The 9,954-nt window shown below is 34.0% G+C and overlaps 1 long non-coding RNA gene across 1 annotated transcript; it reads left to right on the top strand.

The window, feature by feature from the left end:
• Positions 1–350: 350 nt before the first annotated feature.
• LOC141827785 (uncharacterized) lies at positions 351–8,193 on the top strand. Its single transcript, XR_012601706.1, has 4 exons — positions 351–535; positions 680–843; positions 961–1,233; positions 7,889–8,193. It is a non-coding gene; the product is annotated as an uncharacterized LOC141827785 (long non-coding RNA).
• The last annotated feature ends 1,761 nt before the right edge of the window (positions 8,194–9,954 follow it).

Below are 9,954 nucleotides of genomic sequence, written 5' to 3'. Positions count from 1 at the left end.
TTCGTTGAATTTGATTTGATTTAAATAAAAAAAATTATTTTTTTGCGAATTGAAATAGATGAAAAGAATATTTTGAAAATTAAATATGTCTTTTAATAAAAATCAACGGTGCGTCTTTTAAAAAATAAAAAAAAAATAGAACGCCGTATAATCTAAAGTATCACTTTTTTTTTTCATAAACAAGAAGATATTTTTCACGAAAAATATAAAAAATCACAGTAGAGTAAAAAAAAAAAAAATTGAACTTTCGCAACGCATACAGGTAAAGGGATATCGGATCCAAAAACTTGTCTAAAATTAACAATAAATTAGAGAGAATTGGATTCGTGCCGTGTAAACGGGTCAAATGACGTCCTGAAAAGTAGCTTAATGCGCCATTATGAACAAAGGCCAAATCCCCAGTTTCACTCTCCTTCCTCGTTTTTTCGCCCTCGGCGAAGATTACCGAGGAGAGAGATTTTAACCCTAATAATTTTGCGACGGGGTTTGTCCGATTCCACCGGACACAGCTGATGCTTTCTTAGCTCGTCTTCTGGTAATTTTCTTATAAGGAAAATTTTCATAAGTTCGTTTCTCTCGATCTACGATCTCGATGATTATAGATATAGCTACTGGATTTGTATCTTAGACTTGTTGTTTGCTATTGCAATAACCTATGTTTTGGATCTCGTTTCTGGAGGCATCGTGGGCTTCTAAAATGGGGGAAAAAAAGACCGCTAAGCAGGGGATTCGATCAACCAAGTATTTTAATCTCGTCTAAATGCGTTTTTATACCAAAGATCAGCTCTTTTAGGTGGATCGGGTTCTTTTAATCTGGGTCCTCCGGTATTTGACTACATGGCGGTATTTTCTTTAGTGTATTTCATAGAGCTGATCTTTTAATCGCGATAACTTTATTGCTCATTTCCCGATATTTTATTTCTAAATCCAATTATTGCTGAAATTTTATTATCTCTGCAGGCTTGCATCCAATTTCCTTTTCCTTTATTCTCTTTGATTAGACGAGGAGCAACGAATTAATTTCCCGGAATGCTTGATTTAATCAGATTTCTGAGTTGGGAAATTGGAAGTGTCCTGTTGGAACGAGATTTTTGGACAGGGTGAATTGTGGATATGGGATCTGTTTGTTCTTGCTTTCTTCACGAGGATATGGAGGAACATCCACATTCTAATGCTTTGGCTTTTAGAAATTGCATCTGCCTTAGATATTTGGGTCAACAATTCATTAATGCGGTACACCTCTTCTCAGTGTTGCAAAATTTTTGGGGATCTGCATCTAACATGTTGTCTTTGAGTGTTTGACAGAACAATCTAGCCTTCGTTGTAGTCGTACATCTTCTTTATTCTCTAGTATTGAACCTTTAAAATACATTAGCACTATATTCCTAGATGCTATTGGTAAGAAACAGATGGTCAGATACCTAATATAATAATGTATATGACATTATTCTTACTTGTTTGCAAAATATATAAGATGTGACTAGAAACACATGATCTTATAGCAGCATTACATTATTTCATCTCGAGAGATTAATACTGTGGAAATCAAATTTGTGTTGGAAACACTCTTTGAAGGGGCTACATGGCAAATTAGGTAAAGCATTGTTGGCTATAAAATAATAAGAAAACTAATATCTAAGAGAAATTAATTTAAGAGCTATTAGATATAGCTCCAATAGATGAAAATGAGGGGATATGTTGAAATTACATAACACATTCAATAAAAAAGTTGAATATTAGTATGAGGAGAAAAATTAAATCTATTAAAGTGGAAGGTGTAACAAATAGAGAGAGACAAGAAAAACCATCAGTCAATATAATAAAAGATATTTCATTAATATGAATATTATTAGTGGTATTGCCTTACATAGAGCTTATTGGTGATTAATGAGATTGATATAGCTAATCCCAAATAGTTGGGACAAACACAATGCACCTAAAGTTGATGAAATGATGAAAAATAAGTTGAGATGGTATGAACTATTGTCAAAAGACTTAAATCTATTAGAGAAGAAGCTGTACACGGTATTGGAAGGTCTAAGAAAAAATTAGTGAATTTAATAAAAATGATGTCATTTTTTTGAATATTACTAATGATATATATAACTTTGCATGGAGCTTAATGGATGGAGGGATAAGATCCTAAATAATTGGGACAAACACACTTTGATGACAATAATGTTCATTGTTGGCTATAGGATTAGTGGGGTCCTCTGGCTCAAGTGCCTTGGTGAGCTTTGGAGTTCTAAGATGAGCTTTTATTGATTACTCATGTTGCTTCTCCCTTTCTATGATCAACCTCTCTCATTGAATCATTATTCAGCTCATAACGGCAGGTGATTTGAAATTGAGTAATGAATGATCCACTGCTGTATTACTGCTAGTATTACCACCCTAAATGATTGTTGAGGGGAACATAGTTGGATTGTAGCTGACAATCACACTTCACGCATATCCATTCTATTAACTGCTACAGTCAAATTGTGATGCATCATCATCTATGATCCCTCATTCTTTATAAAGCAATCAGACTTAATTATAGATTTTTGATGACTAAAAAAAACTAAGCAAGTTCAATGAATAGGTGAACACGCTGCATGAAACTTTTTGACATAATTTTATAGTCTTTTTGACTTATTGCAATTGATATCTAACTTCCTTAAACTAAATCATAGATAAGGATCCCTGCCTAATCAGATTAAGATGATTTTGCATTTATTTTTCTGTTATGTACAGCACATTTCAATAATTGTAGGATTTTTTTTTTCATTGTTAGTTGGTGGTCCTTAATAGCATAATGGAATTATACTAGAATCTTGCTTATTGAGGTTTCATCAACATATACTTGTAAAGAAAAATAATGGTGCAAAGAAAATATTGCAGTCATGTTTTTAGAAAGATTCACATAACCTTTTGGTGTAAAATATATAGAGAACTATGTATATATTCCTTAAAATGAGGTTAGTTAGCAAGGAGAACATTCTAATTAGGAATTTAGGAGTTGTCTTCTACTTTACCTTCTTTGTTGGTAATATTGGTCATATTGCTAGATCCTATTAGTATGATGGGTAGTGATGTAACACTAAAATTGAATTGTCAAACCACGAAGAACTTGAAATGAAATTGAAGAAGGGAATAAGATAATTATAAATTAAAAATTGTACATAACTCAACATATTTTCTTTTATTGACTTACTCAAAGCAAACGTAAAAATAAATATTCTAAACAAGGAAAATAGACTAGACTCAATCTAGACTATAGTTATTCTCTATTGATTACAAAATAGAAAATGCCATTGGACTTCAAATTATCAAACGGAAAAACCAAATTTAAATTCATTGTAAATATGTCAGTCTCAAAGATTTTCTAGTTTGTTTCCTTTTATTGTAAATACGTTAATCTCTAGTTTATTTTTTTCAATTATTTCCTTTTTTTTAAAATTTCTTTGTTTGCATTATTCTCTTCAACTGTGGAGATACTTGACTCTAGGTGAGTTGTTAGGCATAGGGAACAATTGCTTTGCTAACTATCTTCATTGTTCATATTTTTTAGATGTGTTTTTGAATAAGTAAGAAACAGATGTTTTTTTTGAGCTTTGAATGTGTCATTTCTTTTTGGTCGCCCTTTCCAATGAACAAGAAAACATTTGAGACTTTTGTCGGGCGAGAATGTTATCTCGACCTTTATTAAAATCATGCGACACTAAGGCAGTAATAGGAAGAATGAATTTGCATATCCTATGACAAACTTAACACATAAAAAGGTGCTCAAATTTCACCCAACAAATTAGCATATTGATAAGCACCCGTATGTCATACTACGGATGACACAATTCAAATTATTTCCGAACTTCTCTACACTAATGTAGTATAGAGTAGTGACAACCCTAGATTTGATGTGTCACGATTAGGATTGCAAATTGATTTAAATTATCGAAAACCCACAATGAATACAAATAAACGAAGTATAGGAGCCTCGAGTCGTATTTTTCCAAGGGGCTAATAGAAAGTTGCGTGAATTGAGCTTGCGTGTTGTTTCTTTTTGGGTTTTTCTATGTAAATGGGTGTTTGATGTTTTCAAATTAAATGTAATTGAAAAGGCAATGATTTAATGAAATGCAATTGAAATCAAGTTATCTCCTAATCTAGAAATGCAATGCAAGAACTTAGGGAATTTAAAAGCTAGACTAAGATAAGAAATTGAGTTTGAAGAAACTAACCTAGCTTGTAAAGGGCAAAGCAAAGACGCACTCTAACCATGAAACATGCCATGCCATCCCTATTTATGAAATGTAAATTCATTTCCTTCAGATTGTAAGGAATCAGAGTTCAAATATATTGATTGTTAAACCCTAATGCAAAGCTAACAACAAACCATTAAAAGCTTGAAATGCAATGTAGAGAAAACAAAAGCCTAGAAACTAAACAATCAACACAGGTTTCAAATTTTCAAGTAAGCTAATCTCAACCTCAAAACACATTAACCAATGAAATGTAATTGACTACAACTACAATTATGCAAGAACTAAGCTAGGACTCAACCGACTAACAATCTAAATGCAAACAAGAAATCTGATACTGAGCAGTAACAAACTGATACGGAACAGTAACTACAAAAACAATTCCAGCCGAGTGAAGAAATCCAAAAGTAATTCAAATCAGGGAATTCAACTACTCAAACTAATGAATTAAACAAGCAAATTGAATTTAAAGAACCGTTAACAGCTAGGTTAAACAATCCATAGTTTCAGAATGGAAATTAATAGAAACACAACTAAGACAGTATCAAAAACAATAAACAGAAACGAAATAATCAGCAGTTAGAAACTCGGATTCTCCCTTCCATCTCAATCTCCTCCTTGCCGTTACACAAGGCCTGATAGACGATCAGAAATCCCAGAGAAACAGCTCTAAATCTCGGCTCAGTTTGCTCTGAATCAACTCCAAACAACGCTGTCTCAGAAACCCTCCGAACCAGCGCCGAACAGAGTAAATCCCGATTCTAGAAATCCAGCCAAACTTCTCCAAATTGCTTGCAATGCGATGCTCGGAATCCTTCAAGGACCCTTGGAGAACCCCTCCTTACGACCTTGATTTCTTCGATTGGTGAAACTTGAAGAACCCAGTTGAAACACCGCGGCGGAACCGAGCTCTGGCGAGACCCTCACCAGCGCTCCCGATCGCGATTTACACCAAACCAAGGTTGTGATTGCCTTCTGGAATCCGGAAATTAATTTGGAAGAAAGAAATCCGGAGTTCTGGCCGCGCAAGAACGAAGAACAGGGAGGAAAAATGCGAGGAAGACGGCGGCGCTACAGTGTTTGCGATTTTTGGGGTTACTGTGCATTCCTCGTTAAAACTGGATTCTCGCGATTTGAATTGAACCGGGTTCGCTTCCGGTTCAGTACTGGTTCAGCCTGGTTCAGCGCTGGTTCAGTCCTAATTAGCCCCTGATTCAGCCCAATTTAGCTCCGGTTCAGTTTTAATTCACATGGGTTCAACTCAAATCAACTTGAATCTTGATCATGAAGTCTAGGTCAATAGAATTGATCAATTTTGGTTGGACTCGGTCTCAATTTGGCTCGATCTTGATTCCACTTGAGTCCTACAAAGAGTTAAATTCAATTAATACAAAATTAACCATCAAAATCACAGAAATTATGATCAATCATCCAATTATACCACATATCACAAATGCAATCAAATCATATCCATTAAGCATTTAATTTTCATGAAAGAACCCAAATTGAATCAACAAAATACAATAAAACTCTAGCTCATCAAGTAGCTCGGATCGTCTCTCATAAAAAATGTAGTCGGCGAATGATAAACTTAGGATCAATTTATTCATAACTGGGGGTTTGGGTTTTAAATGATAAAGCTAAGAACAATAAATGGAAATAAATGCAACTAACAAGAAAGTAAACTCACTAAACTACAAACCTAAAGGAATTCATGGAAACATTAAGCAAGGTGAGCACTGAAGACGTAACTAAACTAAGCTACATTCGCAAAGGCATTTAAAGAAAACATAAAGTAAGCATTCAAATCTAATCTAACTACTTGCATTCCAATCAAATAACAACTATCACTAACATTCAACAAAACCAAACATTGCAAGAAGTTTAACGAGCTTGAACATAGCAACTAAAGTAACACAAGTGATTGAGAATTTCATCGAACACATGACGAGTCAAAATTGATAACATTCATATGTTGTATTACGGATGACAATTCAAATTAATACCGAACCTCTCTATATTAATGTAGTATAGAGTAGCTTGGATCGTCTTTCATAAAAAATGTAGCCGGTGAATGATAAACTTAAGATCAATTTATTCATAAATGGGGGTTTGGATTTTAAATGATAAACAATAAATGGAAATAAATGCAACTAATAAGAAAGTAAACTCACTAAACCACGTTACATCTTTGAGTTAGTGAATTACTCTTTGTGTATATAGTTCTCATATTTCCACCGTGCATAATCTAATCACAATTGAAAAAACTAACTAGTATCTTCACCTTGCATTAACCTAAGCAAGAGGAAAATATTTATTTATAGTTAAGGCGCTATTCACCCCCTTTAAATGCACAAATGATCTAATAGACTTGACTCAAAGCAAAATGGGAATAAATATTTTAAATAAGAAAAATATGCTAGACTTGATTGAGATTATAATTATTCTTCCGTTATTACGAAAATAGAAAATGCTAATTGGATCCAAATTATCAAATGAAAAAAAAAATCAAATTTAAAATTTGTTAGACACCAATATTGATTTTTTTTCTTAGTTTTTTTTTATTGTAGATATGCTAATCCTGAATTACTTTCTAATTTATTTTCTATTAATTATTGTTTTTTGCTTTATTCGTTTCCTTGGATGGATTATGGTGTGTGTAAAGTCTATGTACAAGTTCACTGCCATATGTCACTAGTGGTTTTGGCTTTGCTTTGGAGACATTGTGAAGCTTGATAGAAAAGTTTGTTTTCCCTTATTCTATGAATGAGCTGTTTGATTAAGATTCAAGAAATCCTAGCTTGCCTTCTATGAGGCACTTGTACTTGGGATAACCAATCTTGAATTAATTTCTAATTTATTTTGTTTAATTATTGTTTTTTCTTTATTTGTTTGCTTGTTTCATTTATGGTGTGTGTAAAGTCTATGCACAAGTTCACTACCATATGCCACTAGTGATCTTGGCTTTATTTTGGAGACAATATGAAAGCTTGTTAGAGAAGTTTGTTTTCCCTTTTTTTTTATGGAGGAGCTGTTTGATTAAGATTCATGAATTCCTAGCTTGTCTTCTATGAGGCATTTATATTTGGGATGAAATTAAGTGGACGAGGATGCACATTATAGCAGGCAAAAAGGTGCAGACAAAATCTATTTCCCTTTAACCTTCAGAATTTACAATTCAACTTTGAGGACATCTTTTACCATTATCTGCTGGCAGGCATGATATATTATAATAGCCTAATGTTGTGTAGGCCCTCCAGGCTACTCCTATTGCAATTGGCTGGTACTAGACTGCCATGATTTACATGTTCTTCAGCAAGATACTGGAATTACTACTTGATATGCTGATAAGAGAACTCTGTTTAATTGATTGGCAGCCTATTCAAGTTATATTTTGAGTTGATGCTTGTACAAAACAATTTAAAGTTACAAAGGGAGTCTGGAGTGGAAAGGGCAATGCTAATGAAAGTAATCTGTGAAATTCATGTTTTTTTAGGTCATGCTTTTGATTAATGTTATTGAGTTAGTTTTTGAAATCAACTACTATGCATTTCCTATCGTTATGAAGAAGTTGAAATGTGCTTACCTATATTTGGTCCATTTCTATTACTGAGAAAGTCTTTTTTTTTCCATCTTATTTTTTGCAGTACATTGCTTTATTTCAAAGAGGAGTGCATGCTGCTACTTCAGCTGTGCAGGAGAGAATTGCTTTTGTATCTCAAACAGCTACTGTTGATGACTCTATTCCTGATACATACCAGTCTCCTCCGAGGCCAATACCTTATGATGATCCAAGATTTTCTCGGCCACATCATGGAGTTATGTCCAACAATAAGTTCCTTAGCCATTACCATGAGGAGCCTGAATCATGTAGAAGTAGCAATGTTTGTGAGACAGAATCATCAAGAATGGACAGCAAATCTAAGTCAGACTTTGACTCACGATCCAAATTCTGTATTTATCGAGTGCACGTGAGAGGGGGGGGGGTCTATGCTGAATCACGTGCTTTTTAAAAATTCTTTTATTTAAAATCAGAGTTAGACAATTTGAGCTTTGAAAAGCGTGCAGCGGAAAATAAGAAATACGAAGCGGGAAATGCACACAGTACAGAACACAGAACGATTTTACTTCGTTCGGAGCCTTCGGCGACTCCTACTCGAAGGCCCAGGTTCCTCGAACCTTTGCGTTGGGCAATCCACTATAATCCTCGACCGGTAAAACCCCCCCGGTTGAGAGATTCGAATACAAAGGATAGGAAGTGTGACAACCCCACACTTCCTATTTATAAATTAAGTACAAGCAGTAAGAAAAATGTTACCAAACACTTTTGTAGATTGTTGATTAGCTCCGTGTGTTGGAGTTGTCTTCCGACAGCAAGTGGACGTTGTCGTGTCGAAGCTCGGGCCGCCGCAGAAGAAGGACGTTGGTCGAAGTTGTGTCATTCATGCACTGACCAAAGCTTTATATAGGCACTATTGAGTTTATCTAGATCTGCAAATGTTTTAAAAAAAACGCAAAACTTGATCCACGCCTTGCAGTTTATCTTATCTAGGATTAAAGAATAATTCAAATAATATATATATAAATATATATATATATATTATTTTTATAGAAAATTTTATCCTCCTTAAATATTTATTATAGAAATAATTTTATCATTTAATAAAATTTCATATTAGAAAAATAAATAATAATGAAGATTAATTTTGCAGAGTTCACATGCAAAATTAATTTTATCCATATACCAAATAAATTCTATAAAATAGAGTTAGTATAATAATAAAATATACTAAAATATAGAATATTTAAAATTAATTAGATCCTGTCAATCCAGACCAGGATCTAACCAGGCCTCAACTTAGATCACCCAAGTGGGTCTAAGTTGGACCGCGCCTAAAGTTCCAAAATGGAACTCGTCCTCACTGGTTCGCTCCTCCAGTGACTTACCTTACTTACCTTAGTGCAGCTTTACTAGACTTCTCTAACCCACCAGGTCTTTTGCCAAGGCTCAACCACCATGGTCTTCCTGCCAAGTCTCCACCAACTTGGTCTTCAGCTAGTTGTTAGGCCCCGCGGACCCAACTGGACTTCCTGCCAGGACTCAACCATCCTGGACTTCAGCCTGGTGTCTGGTTCTAAGTCTTTCAACCCTGCACACTTAGTAAGAAGGTTAAACCCATAACAAACCTAACTTTAACCTATTTGTCATTCATCAAAACTTGAGTTAGACCGTTAGTGCAAACTGCACCAACAATCTCCCCCTTTTTGATGCAATGACAACCTGGGTTAAAGTTAGAAAAATAACATGTTAAAGCAATAAGTACAGACATAATATGCAAATGACATGCTCTAAAATCAGGGTTATTTTAATTGTTTTAATTTCTAACTCTTAACCCTATAACCCTCCCCCTTTGGCATTCATAAAAAAAAATGAATAACATGCATTCAAGTAATAGACACTCAAGTAATAGGCATTCAAGTGCTTAAAAAATAGACTAAGGTTCTGAACTGATTCAGAGGGAGAGTCAAACTCTAACACAAAATAGACTAAGTTTAAGAGTGTTAAAATGACTAAGTGTAAATTTGACTTGGCTAAATCATATTAAAAGATATAGAACTAAGTATGTTTTTAAAAGAGATTTTCAAAAATGGTCCAAATGTTAAAGGAGATTTTCAAAAATATTGTAAGGCTTAAGTTAATCATGAAAAAGTA

This window comes from Curcuma longa, chromosome 4 (genome assembly GCF_044706935.1).
Source record: "Curcuma longa cultivar G26 ecotype Majalengka, Jawa Barat chromosome 4, ITB_CL_G26_1.1, whole genome shotgun sequence".
In the NCBI taxonomy this organism is placed as follows: Eukaryota; Viridiplantae; Streptophyta; class Magnoliopsida; order Zingiberales; family Zingiberaceae; genus Curcuma; species Curcuma longa.
The sequence above is the reverse complement of the archived record's forward strand: the minus strand, read 5'-3'. Positions and strand labels throughout refer to the sequence as shown.